At 37.5% G+C, this 18,215-nt stretch overlaps 1 protein-coding gene and 1 long non-coding RNA gene across 9 annotated transcripts in view; one reads left to right on the top strand and one right to left on the bottom strand.

Annotated features, from left to right (window-relative positions):
• LOC105454315 (netrin-1-like) overlaps nucleotides 1-18,215 on the top strand; it is a 194,304-nt gene that overhangs the window by 169,557 nt on the left and 6,532 nt on the right. The window lies entirely within an intron of this gene.
• Nucleotides 1-18,215, bottom strand: part of LOC105454314 — a 147,394-nt gene that overhangs the window by 112,045 nt on the left and 17,134 nt on the right. For 5 of the 8 annotated variants that reach the window (XR_974976.1, XR_974979.1, XR_974972.1 and 2 more), the window contains one exon: nucleotides 552-698. The exons of 1 other annotated variant lie outside the window; for it this stretch is intronic. This is a non-coding gene — a long non-coding RNA (uncharacterized LOC105454314). Of the gene's footprint in view, nucleotides 1-161; nucleotides 420-551; nucleotides 699-18,215 lie in introns of those variants that run through there. 2 more of the 8 variants (XR_974977.1, XR_974975.1) reach the window with 2 other exon arrangements.

The following is an 18,215-nucleotide window of genomic DNA, read 5'->3' on the forward strand; positions in this document are numbered from 1 at the left end:
ATTACCCCGCTGACGCTTTGCTCGCTATTACTCGCTCGTACTCAGTTTCACTCTTTCTGTACAGGACGTTCCATCATTACTTATCTCATCCCAATATATGGTTCATCGACGGTGATAGAAACGTTCGATTTAAGAATAAAATTGCCCAATAATCTAGAAGATCCATTTCAAATATGATCTCATATTTAAAAAGAGATCTCGAACCGCATGACTCTTTACGTTTCCTCATGTTACAAGTTAGTCTGGTTTAGATCTCTGCATGAAATATAGAGGATCCCAAGAAAATTTCCCGATATCTCAAGTATAGTTTTGAAGATGCTGCACGCCACGGCGAAATCGGGTACGTAACTCACTCTCGCTCATTTAAAGAATTCGTAGATTCTCCGAAGTTCAGAAATGTGCCTCTACTTCATCTGAAACTTCGATTTTTACCGCGGCTTGAAAAGTTTATGTACCCTGCTCGACACATCTCTCTCTCTCTCTCTCTCTCTCTCTCTCTCTCTCTCTCTCGCCGATTCTCGCATAATCGAGTGTATGGAAATTTTACTCACCACCAGGAATCCATCAGCGGCTTAATCTAATATCCGTTATCGCTGCAACTTTTGAACTTTATCTCGCTTCCTCGGGCTCCTTCGAAAATTTCTGCAACGCCCGGTGGTACATGCGCGCGCGTGCGAGCGAGCGAGCACGTGGCGAACCTACAATAATAATTATCGTCATTATTACCGCGCTGGCTTACCAGTCGAGCGCCCTAAACCAAAGTTAATTACCACCCGCCGTGGCTAATTTAAATCAAGACTAATTGACCCGTTCCCCGAGCCTCACCCCGTCGTCATTACTGCGCTCACGCTCTGCTCCCTCGCATTACGAAAGTTTCGCCAAAGTTATATTATATATGGCGAGACCTTTTGGACTAGTCCCCCCCCCCTCTCTCTCTCTCTCTCTTTCTTATTCACTCTATCTGGTAGGCTTTCGTGAAAGTCACAAAGGACCACAATGAATTTCGAGTCCACTTCGGGTCCTCGTTTCTGAATTCGGACATTTCCTTTAATGGGTCCCACATGCGATGAGCAAATGCAAAAATCAACTTTGGAAATATTTTGTAATTTGCGTTTCTTTTGCATATAGTTGTGTATATATAATACATGGAGAGAATTTTTTTTTAATTTACCCTGCAAATCATGTTGGTGCAGTCAATTGTGGGACAATATAGTATTTAGGCAAATTTTACTGTGCACTACAATAAATTTTACAGTAGTAAAATACAGTAAAATTTATTGTAGTGTGCAGTAAAATTTGCCTAAATACTATATTGTCCCACAATTAACTGAAAACATGATTTGCAAGGTAAATTTAAAAAAAAATTCTCTCCATGTAGTTACAGAAATTCTATATACAAAAAAATTAATGGAAATATGATTATGCAAATATATATATAATAGATCTGCATTGCGCTGTTTAATAATATTTTGTTGCGAACAAAATTGGTGAAAACATGAAAATTCGTATTTGAGAATCTCTGAGAACCCTCAGGCTTACAAGAATCCCACGTTAATGATCTTGCCGCAGCGGTTATCAAACCATGTCGAAACACGATAACCGAGAGAAAACACTTCGATCAAACTAGACGAGAAGAGACTATTAAGTTTGTTATTTTTAAGATCAAAATAATCAATAAAATGTATATTTAATTCATTAGTCGATATTTAACTCCGAAGTGCAAATAATAAGATAATAAAGATTAATAAAAATAGTTTATTGCTTTTTTAATAAATTATCATTAATATTTATGTGATCTACCAGGGTAACATCTATTATTAGGATATTTCTAATTATTTTTGTCAAAGAATACATTCAATTTACTTAAAATATTTATGATACTTATGAATGATGTAATGCGCATTGATTTATTGTATTGAGAATCAGACATAAATCAGATAATAATTTCAAAAGATTGTTAACTGAAAGAAGCAGAATGGAACTACGGTCAATTTACAACCGTAACTAGTTCATAGAGATCGCTTCGAGGCAAACTAGCATAGTTGCGGAAAGTAAGTCACTCGTGTTCTCGCAGAGTTCAGCCAGTCCAGTATAAGTAAATAGCCAACAGTATCATGTAAAAGCAATTTGTCCCCGTAGTTAGGTAGAGAACACTCCGGTATGTTTTCGGTAGCCAACGGGACTGTTTCTATATAGTCGCACAAACTACCTCACGCGTGAAATTAGGTTAGATAGCGATTTATACGGTATCCCAACACCCTCCCATTTCACTAATGACAGTTTATTGCCAAGATAAATTTTCTTTAAGCTCCAAATTTATCGAAAATTTATACTTTCAATCAATATCATATTAATTTTAAAATTAAAAATGTTATTATATATATGTATAATATATATGTATTTACATAATAGAATAACATTACAACAGGAATTAAATTGCATACATCGTCCATTAAAGAGATTTCGTAAAAGTTTATAATTTCGACAAAATAGTAGGATACTCAATTTAGTTATACTACTAAAAATAAGAATTTCGTTTGAAAACGAAAAATACGCAAGTGTATACCTATACACACAGGGTATCGTCAAGTTACAGAGTAAAGAATGTAGGGAATGCGCGAGCTTTTCGGAATGTTTGCAAAATTGCAACGAGCGTTGCGGTTAACGCTCGCCCAGTAACGTTAGCACCACCGTAACGGTTCCGCGTGTAACGTCTCGCCGCGTAAATTCCGGCCTTAAGCCAACCGGACGCTTAATTCGCGCCCGTTTAATTTCGCGGCGAGTTTCGTGTCTCGCGTACAGAGAGAACGTGCGCTCGCTCACCCCCGCAGGGGGCGGTCCCCTGTCTCAAGGGCGACCGCGCGAAAAACCGTAGATTCTTCGCCGCCGCCGCGCCGTCACGGCTGGCAGTCACCCACGCGGCCATTAAGGGGTCCCGCACGGCCGCTATAAGGTGCTTAAGGTGCCTCGCGAGGCACATACAGCGTGTCGACCCTTTTATAATTAAGACGTTACTTTACGAGCGTGCACGAGCGCACCACGCGTGTGTGTCTCCGCCTCGTCCCGTGACGAGACGAGAGGGACAAAAGAGGGCATGTGACAGGTAAATGGGGGCGTGCATTTTGCGCAACGCATAATTAATTAAATCGTTCCGCATGCGGCGCGGCGTCGAGACGGCGAACGAGGCTAGAATAAAATGCAAACAACGTACGTATGTACATGTCGAGTATGTCTTTCTACGCAGATATATAGAGCGGAAAGAGATTTCGTATATTTAGGCTTTTATACGGCGTATAATACGGGTCAACCGGCGCGTAAATTATGACGGCAAATAATTTTGCATAGTTGCAAATTATATTTTACATTAAAATATTATATTGCATATTATATTATAAAAATAAAACGAATGTGTCTATTGTATAAGCAGCTTATGAATTTTTATCAGCTTGTCGAATTTTAAACACGTTTGTCGAATCTCATAAAAATTACTAATTTAATACTGGCTAAAAGCACATTTAAACTATGAATAGTTTTCTAGCTAAATCTAACGTCATGGATACTTATAATCTTTACAACAAACTACCGGAAGCATTAATGAGAACTTCTTATGAAGACAAGCCTTCCTCCCTGAAGAAAATAAGTCCTACAGAAAATTAATCGAATTTCATTACCCACGATAAAGTTATAAAACATAATAAATCTTAATTAGGAATTTATGTATTTTAAAGAAAGCTTTACGTAATTATGAAAAAATAAAACAGTCAACTAATAGCAATACATAATAAAAATATATATATTATTGATATATTATATATCTTTTCTTCCTGCCTGATATCAATACTTTCTAACAAAATAATGTGTATCTCCACTGTAAGAAATTGTAGAGTTACTTTACAATATATTTTCCCAACACATAACGTATGGATAAAATATCGCCCATTTGTTCGCGTCACAGATCTTCGTCGTCCACTCCACAACGGTATCAAGCGAATTTTATCCAAGTGCTTTCCAAGAAAAACGAGCGATCTTAGACATAGGTCCTCTCCGCCGGAGGATAGAATCGGCGACACTGTACCGAGTCGAGCCGATAAATCGACCGGTCCTTCGGTTTGCATTCGCATCCTTATTTCGGGCTATTTGTCTCGAGTTCCGGGGGATTCCGGCGCAGCGGCTTAAATCTTCCCGACTGATCCCGCGGGACAATCCTCTCCGGAATGGGAGAAACTCTCGGAGTTTATCAGTCGGGGAGGGGAACGATGTATGTAGCTCCGCGATCGTAGAAACTAGATTGCGGAAACGATTATCTGTCGATTCGTGAGACTCGACTCCCCCCCGGCTTTACTCACGATGCCGCGCGGAACGCAATTTACTAATTTGCCGAAGTTGCTCGACGACGCGATACCCAGACCGGATCGTGGAATAACGTATTAGGTATTAGATTATCGAGCACGACTCTCGTATTCCGTAACAGGTGAAGCAATTGAGTAAGAAATCTTTTTCATGTGCCTCAGGGAGAAAAAAGTGTAACTTTTTAAATCCTAAACAATTTCATTTTCGCGCAGAATATGTTGTGTCTATTATTTCAATTTGCAAAAAAAATTTTAATGTCCAACACAGATATGAGGAAAAAAAAGATTCGATGAAAAAGAAAGATTAATGAACAGCAACGCTTTTGGCGAAACATTAGGTTGGTCAGAAAGACTTTTGGCATTTAAATTCGTAAATACGAAAAGACTTTCCGACCAGCCTCCTGATATTTATCATTTATAATTGTAACTATCTAATCTAAGTACATTTCAAAGAAACATAGCGCCGAGATATCATCTTGATGAAAGCTGCATCAAAGAATATTATATATCTTTTTCGTAAGGTCTTTTTGTTGTAATTATTAAGTGTCTTGTCCGCAATTAACTTTTCCATTTTCTCTTGAATTCAAGTAAAATATGAAATATCAATATCTTCAATTTAGCAAAGCGCCTTTGCAATTCTAAATATTAAATAACCGCGCGTAATTAGGTCTCTATTTAAATTTTCACTAAGGCAAAGTTAACTGTAATCTCATCAAAGAGTATATATTTCTAAAGTTTTCCCGCGATACTTACAAAATAGCTAATTTGTAGCAACGCACTTCGTTTAAATATTTAAAGATAAGAAATATTCTTTTTTACGCTATGCCGCTGCTGCGGTTGTAAGAAAGTACATCCTTTGGGACGGCGAAAATTAAACGAGGCACCCGTAGATCGTTAATCGTTGACAGCGGAGACAGCAGTTCCGCTCCGAGGGCTCATTTCAGGGTAGCCCGTCCGCAGGTTCTCAAGAGGTTTTTAGTGAGAGGCCCGGGAGGTGCGATGTACAAATAACGGACGGAGTGCCTCGTCTCGATATGCCTGTTTGCACGTTTACACAACAGGGTGTTTCAGAATCACGAAATACTCTTCTTTCGAATAAAATTAGAAAATAATTTCTTAAAAATAGATTTATCTATATGATAGAATGAAGAAATATCTACAAAATTTCTCAGAATTCCTTATTTAAAAGATCTTAATAAATTAAAGTAGAATGGAAATTTAATATAAGAATTATAATATGAATCAAAATAATTCAAATGAAACATAAAAACATGCGCTTATTCAATCAGCTCACTTCACAATTCATTATACATATAGATTCGAAATCGGCTTGTAAAATATATCTATATGTTTCGAGACTACTTGCCAAGCATTTGATCTTATTTTCGACTGGAAGCATATCCAGTGATTCTTAATTGAATATTCCATGTGAAAATATATTTATATTTTCCGTAAAATATATTTTGTCTTTTAAGATGTCCAGTCATTATTAAGATTGTTAAGGAAGGATTAACACGCGACGTGGCAACGTCTGCACCACTTTTGATAATAACAGTAACTCTTACAATATCTAATAGCGATCCCATGATAAAATTCGTATTTTTTAACCAGCTGCTTCTCAGTCCTGACTTTATGTACTGCTCTACAAGGTGTCTGCGAAAACTTGATCGAATATAGACACAGTATCTATAAACTAAATTCGAAACGCGAAAATATTGCATGAATAGAATAATGTATTTTTTTAAACATTTACAAAAATTAATATTGATTACGTCTATTAAGCTGGCACAGCCACTTCAGCACAATCGAATGACTTGTACAGGAATTACCTCCTATTTATTTTCTATTTAATTGTTTTAATCTCATTGCTTTAATATAACATTTTCCGATTTTGTTGCTAATAATTTATCCCGGCCGATCGCGCCGCACGCTCTAATTTGTAAAGTTTCTAAATTAAACATTTTAGTTGTTAATAACTTGGTCCCTCCTCTAGTGGGTCTCTCCTCTATTAAACTTTATATTAATGTAAACTTGTCAGATTACAATTTGGATAACAGAATGCAATACATTTTTCATCTTATTTGATGTATATTTATTTAATATTATATATGCTTATTTAATTGCTAAGTTTATTTCATAAATTTATTTTGAATTAATTTATTATCGCTGACATGATTATCATATCAGATAAAATATGACATAATATAAAAAAGATACAAACACATACACTAAAGTTTTTATATAGAAATTGATATAATATGTTTTAAAAGTTTACAGTAAACACACTGTGATGTAGAGTTCATGATTAATCCTCGCTGCGATAAAACAAATTTTTAAGTTGCAGGTTGGATCTCTCTCTCTCTCTCTCTCTCTCTCTCTCTCTCATCCGACGCGACCACGAGATTGCATTTCGAGACAGCCACGTTGATTAACCCCAGCTAACAACGCCCGCGGGAGCACCCGTTATACAATTCCCGCAAACATCGTCAAATATTCATCCTCCGCGCGCATCGCCGAGCGGGAACGTCGATTCGCGATCGACTCGTCCGCCGTTTACGTTTTTATCTCGGCTTCGCGATGAACCCGACGCGCGGCATCCCGGCACTCGTTTCCGGGCACCCCGGGTGCCGAGGCAATAAACGAGGAATAGTCCTCTCACCAACCCATTCCCGACTTCTACCCCGTTCTGTTCCGACAGCGACAGCTCTCGCCGCGTTCAGCGATTCCGGACTCCAACCGACGCTCCTGGCGGCTGCCGATAACGCGTTATCGAATATCGAAGAGGTAAATAATTTTAAAAGCCGCGCTATCGCGAACCACGGACCCCCGAATGCGGAACTTGTAACGCTGAAAAATTGAAGCGTTACGCATTTTTACGTCGTGAATTAAAACAACAAAATAGACTACTCTATAGACTACTACATCACATGAATTCACCTCTTTGCATATCATATTATATATATTGTCAGCCGTACTTTTTTAATCTGCTCATGTATTTTTGCAATTTATTTGTCAGAAATAATTAAAAGTATTGTAAGTAAATTTGTGTTATCAACTTATTTTAAATATTTGTGCTTCCTTAATATGTATTTTATATTTGGAAATATAGATATATTATATGTATATATAGTTTATTACTGTTTATTTGTATTATATGTACATACGTTTTATAGAAAATTTTAAATTGAAATTGAAGATAAAGAAAGTTTGCTTGTTCAATATAAGAGACAATGATCTCTATATTTCTTTGATATCGAGTGCTTATTTCGAAAATTTTTGAGAATCGATATAGAAGAATTTATTTTAACAAGAGATTTTCGATAGGTGTCAAATAGTCGTTACCACCTGTAACTCTTCTCCTATCCTCTCCCCCTCAAAAAATTGATGTTATGTAACGTTTACCCGATGGTTTTGTTTGCAGACCGGTGAAACATGGTTGTATCGTGCTTCCGTTTTTCCGCGCGGCGTCGATCGAGCGAAACAGACGATGCTCTGTTTGTAAATGTCGTGCCGTTTTAATGAACCGTATGGTCGATAATAGAATCCGTATATCTCACTCCCGGCTTCGAACCAACCTGGAACCACACGCGAGCATCGGCGTCGAGAGCATACACGCGCGGGCTGCCTCGATCTGCTTTGTCCCTTTCTCTCTCTCTCTCTCTCTCTCTCTNTCTCTCTCTCTCTCTCTCTCTCTCTCTCTCTCTCTCTCTCTCTCTCTCTCTCTCTCTCTCTCTCTCTCTTCTTCTCTCTCTCTCTCTCTCTCTCTCTTCCTCTTTCCCATCCTCCCCTCCCCCCCTCTCTCTTTCACTCACACGCACGTGCATCCACCGGTAGCTAACCAAATTAAACGTAATTTGAATATCGTTTGAAATTCAATCGAGATGCCCCGCGACGGGTCGCCCTGCACCCGCCGGCGGGCGTTATCGAATAAAAATATCGAAAATTCCGCGTGCGCAACGGCACAACAGTCACGTCCGCCAAAGCTACCGAACGGAATTTCCGAAATTCCGGGATGTGATCGAAGGGAGACGGATTAATAGAGAGGTACGTCGAAAGAAAGAAACAGAGAAATCAAGCCGGACAAACGCGAAGCGAAATGGAATGGGTTTTTGTTTGGCGTACTTCCCAATCTTCTCCCCTCACTTTTTATAGTTTCACAACCGAAGCACGCGATTTCCGTATATATACGCGGAACTCAATTCGCGAATATTATCCTTTTATTGCTTCCCCGTACGAGTTTACCGTTTTCATTATCCCCTGCTTTGCGGTAACTGAATTACTTACTGCAAACGAATTTAGAGAGCCTGTAAGTAACAAAGGTGATAAAGATTGATCCGAAAATATTTATCTTTATGTCTTAATCTAGATTCCTTTAACTATATATCTTTTAGACGTAGCGTTAATGAATATATTTATCACGCTTCACTAAACATGATAATACCGTCCAAAAGCAATTTGTCATTTGTCGAATCACCAGCGAACTCCGTGAAACAATCAAACAAGCACCGGACAATTTGTGAGAAACTTGTACGTTATTGATCGAAGCCATCGAGTCGCCCGACCGAAATTACGAAGTCCAGGCACGACGTGGAACGTGGAGATAACTAGAGAGTAACGGCGATAGTTCGACGGTAAATATTGAATTGAAACTCAAAAATCGTTCACCCATCGTTAGAATAAAAATCGACACGTTTTTACTTGCTTTGTCGTCTGCGATGTCTACTAATATTATTGTATTTAATGCAATCTGTTAAGATTACCATTGCGTTTATATTTTCTTAATGAATTATAAAATGTACTAAAGATATTTTAATAATTTAAGTAATCATAAAATTTATATATCATAATAATTTTTAATATCTTAGTTTAGCTACAATTTTTTAGGAGAAAGAAGAGCACGCCGATTTCACTTACAGAGGACCAATCTTAAAAACAAAATTGAATATACGTGACAAGCCAGAGTTTAAAGTTTGATACACAATGTATCTGTCGTAACAAGTGATCCGAAATGACGTCACTTGCTTGTAGATCTCAAATCACGATTCGCTTGAGAACTCGCGGAAACGCACGAATAGATCCCGGAGACTTCCTACTTCAGGAGGCGAATGGCTAAAGCCGAATAAAGCTGCTTGCAAGTTTGCGGGAAACCTCACGATCTTCGCGGTGAAGTTTGCGCACTCGGTCGGACAGTTTGCTCGCGGGGATTTCCTCGCCGACGGGATGTATCGGAACTATCGGGCTGTACTACGGATGTGCGGAAGCGGGACTAAACGGAAACCGGACGGGGATCGTAACGGCACGAAAACGGGACGGTACGGCTGACCGCGTTCGCAAATGCGAATCGATCGCGATGGCGCGGGCGATTGAGACCATAATCCGTTTAATTCCCGGCTAACGAAACGTCCTTTGTGTCGATTAACCCGCGCCAATCCACCCTGAGCCCGTCGCTCCGTCGGATCGACCGCGACCGTGCCGTAAGGTCGAGCTTTCCGATCGAGCGGTCGCATCGATCGGCCAATACGCGGTCCGGAGAAACCGACCACGCGCGATTGTTCGCCGTTACATCCCGCGACGCATCGAATATCCCAATCAGCAATCGGCCAAAGTAAATCCGATGTCATGTTCCGGATAATCGCGTCAATGCCGCCGTTGACATCGACAAAGTTAACTGAGAGACACAAGGGAACGAGAGGTGCGACAGTTATAACATTGTTACGTAAAGTTGAAACAATTAACACATTACTTGTATCAATTAAATGATGAAATTTAAATTTATTTAGAGAAATGAATGAGAAACCGAGAATGAGAGAAACAGATTAGATCTGTAGATTCATAAATATACAAAGTCATTAAGTTTAATTATTATTATAATTAATAAAAAATTATTAAATTTAATTTATAAATTATTGTAAACTTTTTATTAAGCAGAGTTGACGATTTTAGTTTTATTTGTAGAAAACCAAAATGTTTTAACTTTTTATTGAGTAAAGTTGACGATGATTTTATCTGTAGAACTAAAATGTTTAAATATATTTCACTTTAATTATTTTCTATATGCGCGATGTATTAATATGAAAAGAATTATATATTTTTATTTCAATATAAACTTATTATACTATTTTAGATTATCATTCAAATATTAATACGTTTACGACTTGTGGAGCTTTTTTTAGATAATTATAACGATGTGATAAATATATCGAAACAAAAAAGATAATTAAATTTCGAAATAAAAGTTATATTCGCCATTCCACTTTTCTTGCTTTTTTCGCCGTGTGATTCTTGATCATATAACGACAGATAGTATATAAACTATGAGAATTCGTCGTCATAGAAGTCGACGTTTTCATGTCTATTACTACATAGCGTCGCTCGCATATTGCACCGTGTGCAAACGTGATGTGGTTACATTCACAGAATTCAGTAGATCCAGAGATGGTTATATGTTTTTGGATGTAGCTTATCAACTGCATACGGACAGAAAGAGAGAGAAAGAGAAAGAGGAAGAGAGAGAGAGAGAGAGTGTGTGTGTGTGTGTGTGTGTGTGTGTGTGTGTGTGTGTGTGTGTGTGTGTGTGTGTGTGTGTGTGTGTGTGTGTGTGTGTGTGTGTGTGTGTGTATGACGTGATGTGAAGTATTCGATATTCACGCACATGCGAGAAATTCCTATAAAATTTTTTGACTGATTTATGAGACTGATTTCGTAATATTTTACCGAGAAAAAAAATCGATTGCAATATAGGAATTAGTTGTCGCGAATTTCTGCCACAGTCGTATATTATTATTCACGTTGATAAATTTATTTTTCATTCTTGGAGACGAAAAAAAGCGAAAATTAACTCAATTGATAAATACGAATTTGTATAAGAATCATTAATTCATTGAAATTTTCGACTGGTAATTTCTCAACTGAAATTAAATATAACTATACTAGAATGCTCCACTGTACAAACTTTACGAGTTATTTTTTATGCCACGCGCGTTACAATCGTCTTATTATATCAGGCCGGAGCGCACGCGGGGCGCAAATTCCGCATTTATGTTGTTAATACAACGCCGCTCGTGCTTCCACACCCATGAGGCTCACGTAATTATGTAATAATACCACGAGTGTGGACGCGGGAATATATAGTATGTCAGAAATTTCGCCGCAAATGTCGAAACGGGCGAGCCATTTCCACGCGTGACCACGATATTCGATAAAGGTTTATTTCGGCCCATGAAAATTGGATTTTACAGGGTGGTGCTACGTGCGCCCCGCGTGCCGCAATATATGCAAGCCAGGGTGCAGCAACGTATCCGGAAAATATTTGATTTCTCGCACAACTCGTCTGTTTCGCGGAAAATTCGATGTTATGCGATATATAATCGCGACATTATCCTTCTCGCTTGTGTGTTTGATCGCGAACGTACATTTTCCACATTCGCGTGTATTTTATACAATTTTCACAATTCACACCCGAATTGCTCTCGATGTAAAAAATCAAATCTCATGATTTTTAATTAAAAATTTAAATAGTAAACGTATTCATGATTTATAAATAAAAAGGATTTGCTCACTATTTTAAATCTCTCATTTTACAATTATATCATGTTGGATTCAGAATCCGATTCGCATTCAAACATGTTTCAATTCGAGCTTTTCTCGAAAATATCATTAATTTTAATATAGATACTTTTATTTTATTAAACATTATTAAGCGCGATAGCTGATAGCCGGCCAGCTTTTAGTTTCGAGACAAGGGATGGTTCTGACCCTTTCAAACAGACCGCGGAGATGAATTACGTCAAAGTAAATTGATTTCGAAGCAATCTCCTGTTCTGCTTCCTGCGAACGGAAGGCGATGTCGGATTTATGAGAAAAGCCCGAAGATTCTGGACGGTTTTCAAAAGTATTATATATCCTCTCGACTATATACACGTACAAATGTCCCAACTTCAACGTGAAAAGAGTCTTAACACGTGTGGCTTAAAAATTAAAAAAAAAACTTGGCCAACTTGGATCTTTCTCTTGAAATAAAAATAATAATAATATATAGCAGGAGTCAAAGGTTGGTTAAATTATGCAATATGTTCCCACACGTATAAGGGTATATTGCGTGCCCTTTTCCCCAGTTTAATCCTAGGGCTTCTCGCGGCCATTCTTTTCTCTGTGTCTAGTCAAATGAAGATATTAAAATATTCCACGAGTGAGTATTGTACGCGCGTCCCAGTTTCCGCGGCAAGCGACTTGCACTTGCAGTTTATTTTAGAACGGCTGCCCCAATATAATCTCATTATTCCGCGAATACCTGAATGAGGCAAGCGTGGAGAGAAATATACCGGCTTCGCATCTCGCGCGGATCTCGCTCCGCATCTCTTTTCCAACCTCCGCTTTCTTTCTTTATCCCGGACGGCTTCCAGGAAATCTTTCCTCGCGAACTCTGGATTTAGTTGACGAACACCGGTACACATCCCGCTCCGCAAATACCTTCAGACGCCTACATGTGCTCGGCCAGATTGAGCGCGAAATGCAGAAGGATCAGCCGCACACGAATATGGGTATTGTGTGTATACGTATATCCAATGTAAAATAACGAGAATAAACCAACACATGAGTATCTAAGAAGGATTTTGCGAGCGAAACAATCTTTTATTATTTTTGGACGACGAGAATACGATTGAAAGAGAGAAGGAAATCAAGTTTAAGTTATTTCTATTTACAACATTTTTAAATATATATCATTTAAATATATAGAATAAAAAATTTTTAATATGTAGCGTTAAACCTCATTAGCTTCGAAAAATCGCTAAAATTCACAGGTTAAAGCTCACATAGCTTAAAGCTCATTTTATTTCATTTTCTTCCAAAACAAATCTTTGAGCTAATTGGCTAATTGTTGCGCCGAGTACCTCGTCCGCGTTACAGATAAATCTCAAAAAATTCAAATTTTATCCATCTACGGATGCACCTCTGTGCGGTGAGAAGGCAATAACATCGTGCCAATATCGATGTTTTTCTTGGCGGCTTTAAAAGTGCCGCGGCTACGACGGGAATTTGCGAAATTCATCTTTAAACCTCGGGCGCGTGGCGTGGCCCTTCTGCCAAGGAAAACACCGCCGCGTTGCGGAAGATTAATCTATGTCCGCTGCTAGGAACGACGTCGCCTGAGAAGAATCCGCACACCATAGGCGCCATAAGGCTAACAATAAGTCGATGAAAGTGCAGTCTCTCGAATTTTCCGAGGAACAGACAAGATTAAATTCAGCTTTTCCTCAAAGATAAAAGTTTAGAAAATAATTTAATACCGCTTACAATTTTCGCGTAATAAGCAATAAAAAGCTTGTTTAACATAAGAAGCTGCATTGGAATTATGAAATTTGAGAGAATTTTGTTCGTAATAGCACGTGCAATAATATTTATAGTATAGATATTTAATACAATGTTTTCGATATTTAGTACAATTTTGTAAGTAAGACTTGTGGCATATTTTTATTCTAAAATAAAATCTTAAATCTACAAAATCTTTAAAGCTACCATGGCATTACTTTCCAAAATAAGTTGCAAAACTTTTTAATTTTAATGACATGCAAAATTTTATATATTTCTTAGTTGCTACATTTTGCAAACATTTTTAAATTGTTCAAATAACAGCAATAATATTCTCTATCTCAACTTTTGATATTCATTCATTTCCTTACTTTTTGACTACAATATTGTACGAATATGAAAACATTATAATTATATATATGTATATAACTTTTAAAAAGATGTAATTGCGCTTGTATTCGAACTAATTAACTAGTTTAATTACGCCCTGATATTAAAGAATTTTAACAAACATCTATCTTCTCCCAATTCTTTATGTCGTGTTTAATACTGACAGCAACATGGCTCTCATAAAACGGAAATAGTAGGCCAGCTCAATAAAAACAAGTGTTATAAAAATCTACATCACTTTGCGTAACCGTTCCCAGTAACGATTAATACGCCGAGAATATAGATGAACTAAAAATATGCGCACAGTCAAGGTTAAAATAACTTCTAGAACTTATCCCAGTCTAAACGGATACTGAGATGTCAGTTTCTTAAATTAACATCGGATGGACTCGCATTGCTAAGTTATGAAGTTAGGTCATACCAGAAACTTTCTAATAATATAATAACGGATAAAATAAAAAATATTTTTTACGTGTAATTTGTAACTATTTTTTATAGAATAACAATGCATAAAATTGTTAATGTATAACAATCATTAATAATATTAATATCAATTAAATAAAACTTTTTTTATATTACAATATAAGAGTTTGTAAGTATGATATCGCTTTCCTTTTAATAAAACACAACTAAAAATTATTTATAAAAGTACTTTCATTATCGATTTATTTGGCTATTATAAGAGGGTTTATAGTCTGTCCTAAAATCACACGTAATAATAAAAGCCAATCAAGATTTCCTCCTTACGTTAAATCCTAAACTTCGAAAAAGCATTCTTCGCGCGGTTAATAAAAGCTTGTGCGCCGCATGCGGATACAAATTGACGACGATTACGGCACAAAGAAAGTCCCGATCGGACACTTCGTATTAACGACGCCCAGCGATTGGATCTAAGCGGATTACACGCGCGCGCACACGCGAATATCAGCGTTCTAAATCGCGCGACTTCCGACTACCGTCGCGTCGTCGCCGCGCTTAGGGACGGTCGGCCGATGAATGGGCCAGGATGAATGGCGACTCGTCTAAAGAACGCTTGTGAATGGCGCGTATCAGCGGTCGTACCGCGTGCGTACACGGGATCCCGCAAGCTGTGTCGAAAACGTATATGTCTACGCGCACTGAAATAAAAGCAGCGGAGAAAAAAATAAGAAGAAAAAAATAAAATAATAAAATACAAAGAAAACTCGGAGCTGCAACTTATACGTCTTGATTTAAAGTCAAATTTTCTTTACAAAGATGATGAAGCATTACTTAATAGTTTCTGATTTGTAAACGAGTTACGAGCGAATACGATAACATGAGATAATTATTATTTGTTCTTCGATACATTTGCATGTCGTTGAAAAAGAGCTCACTATACTCATTTTTCTACGTATACTGAAATCTACAATGTTCAAAATTCCTTGTTTTTTAGCTTTTCGTGTTTTATGAAACAAACTGCTGATAGTTAGAAATGATTACAAATGATTTTAGAGCCATTCAGACCAAAAATATAAAACATACATTTCAAGAAAATAAAATTAACCGAAAATATATTTTCGTATTTAGAAAGGAAAATAAACTAAATTTGTATAAGTTATATTGTATAGCAATGCTAACTCTAAATAGGAAACTCTAACCACTTCTTTTATATTTAAAACTAGCTATGTTTGTGTAACATAAACCTTTCGACTATGTTTTGCAGATAAAAACAATAATTGGATTGCTATTGGAAAATATAATCCACAATAAATTCTCGGTTTCTGGTAAAAATAAATGACCTAATTTACAAAGACATTTAATACTGAAAATTACAGGATTTTAAAAATTAAATTTTAATAATGTGAATATTGAATTGCAATAGGTTTTATTGCAACTTTTAATTTAATTTAATAAAGAATCTTTATCTCTCTCACAAAATTCCTATACATTCCCGATCTCTTTATACGTATCACAATTTTATATTAATTATATTTTATATAATTGTTTCTTTTCGCCACTATGCACGATATAATAATGTATAACAAAATAACAAATAAATCGAAATTACATTTCCGTTTTCCGATGTTAAATGTCTCAAAAAGACCCAGTTATCCCAAATGAAACGGGACGGCCGGGAGCGAATTGAATTTACGCACGTTCGTTTGCGCCTTTTCGCTCGTGTAATCACACTCGCTAATTATCTCTTTTTCATCTTCTTTTTTTTTTACTTTTTTTCGCTCTCGAATATCATGGATGTATCGAGTTTTTTCACAGGAGAGAAGATCGCCGCTAATAATTAGAATTAAGTTATCAAGCAGCCGGGAGGCAGGGATCGACAGAGGTAGAATTATCGCGGTAAGAACGAGAATGATAAATAAGAACAGCGTGCACATCTTGTTGGCTTCGACAGTGCGTAACTGCTAAACCTCTCTAACCACACTGAGCATCGGCGATCCACGGGGAAAGGATTAGTTTCTTCGAAGGCGTTTAATCGTGATTACAGGATCGACGTGGACCGTTCTCGCACGCGATCGACGTGACACGTGCGTACCTACGCGACTAGTGCAAATCTGCACCTGAGAAACAAGAAGATGTAAATTCAAGACCTCATTTCATTCGAAGCCCGCGGATATATTCAGCACTTTCTAGATAGACTTAAATAAAAAAAAAGTCGATAGACTGAATAAAGAGTGCACGTGGATAAATTTAATCGCAGTTAATAAATGTAACCTGCATGTAAAGTAACGCAGAGAGTTTTATATATCCACGTAAAATGTTCTTTCGGATAAAATAGAATTATATACGAACATGTGATTTTTTTTTCCTATTTTTCAAATATGGAAGTACATTTCGCTTATAAAATCCACATCTTTCCATTTGATTTCTATCCTCGATTCGACCTTTGTTTCATGTTATAAGGAAGATCAAAGCTGGTTAAATCAAGTTTAGCGATACAAAAAGAAATCCCGACGTTTAAAATATGTGACGAGGTAAATCTCAGAATGCCCGCGGATATCTCGTCGTTCGTACAGCTTCTGCTTCTTGTATTGCGTGTATAGCGGTGTTGCCTCACTCGTATCTCACCAGCTTAACCGTTCGGCGTATATTACAAGAGGTCTATGATAAAGTCCAGCAAAAAAAGTCCGACACTCCCAGGGTCAAAGATCTTGAAGCTCCCATCTCTCTCGACTCGCCCGTGAGTGCAAAGTGTCTCTCTCGTGTAGCGTTCTCGGTCGTTTATCAGGCGCGCTTCTCGGCGGCCACTTCGCGGTATACTTCGATAAACGACACGCGAACGAGAAATAGGGCTAGATGTGTGCGAGTTGTCCCGCGTCCGGTGAATAACCAGCTGAGAAATCTTATTAAATAACTGAATATCTCTGTCGAGATAAAATATTACTCCTTTACGTAAGTACATGCAGTATAAGATTTAATGTTTCGAATATATGTATATAAGTTTTGCGTTAAGAGAGAATTATTTTATATTTGTATAACGTAGATAAAGAACATTAAAAGAACAATGAAATTACTATTTGATTTAAGCAGCTTTACTGAAATAAGAAAAGACGCAGCGCGGGGTCGTTCACTGATGCTGTACCTATATTCTCTAAGAGCGGAACGCAAAGAACGCCGCGTGACACTCTGCGCGTACGTTACCCTGGCTAAAAAAAAAGTGTTTCTGCTCCCGTACCGTATTTTCACCCTGTTTTTTTACCGTACACCGTCCATTCTCGCGGGCCGGATGCGCGACGCTCGAAGTCGTAAAATACCATCATCGCGCATGCGAAAGAACCGGTTGCTCTCGCACGTATCGGAAAACAAATATATTTTTCGCTGTCTATTCGGCGGCTTTAAATATTTCGTCCGTACGTTTCTATCGCACCAACTTCCTGCTCGATTTCGCTCATTCCTACGTATCGACGCTTCGCAATGCGTAAACAAATATGTATAATAACGAATTTCACCGGGCACACTTAGTGCACGTTGATGCAAACACTCGAAAAACTCGAAAAAGAATCTGGTTACATTAACTGGAAAATCTGGTATTAGATTCGACCAAAATGTCTGTTCGAAAATCAACGAATCAAAGCTCTTGTAGGATTTATCAGAGTATAATTAATTCTTTTCTTTAAATTTAATTTTTATATGAAATATACCAGAATTTCTTATTAATGATATAAAACTGAATGCACTGCGGTTAACGTT

This window comes from Wasmannia auropunctata, unplaced genomic scaffold (assembly GCF_000956235.1).
Source record: "Wasmannia auropunctata unplaced genomic scaffold, wasmannia.A_1.0 LD335986.1, whole genome shotgun sequence".
Lineage (NCBI taxonomy): Eukaryota > Metazoa > Arthropoda > Insecta > Hymenoptera > Formicidae > Wasmannia > Wasmannia auropunctata.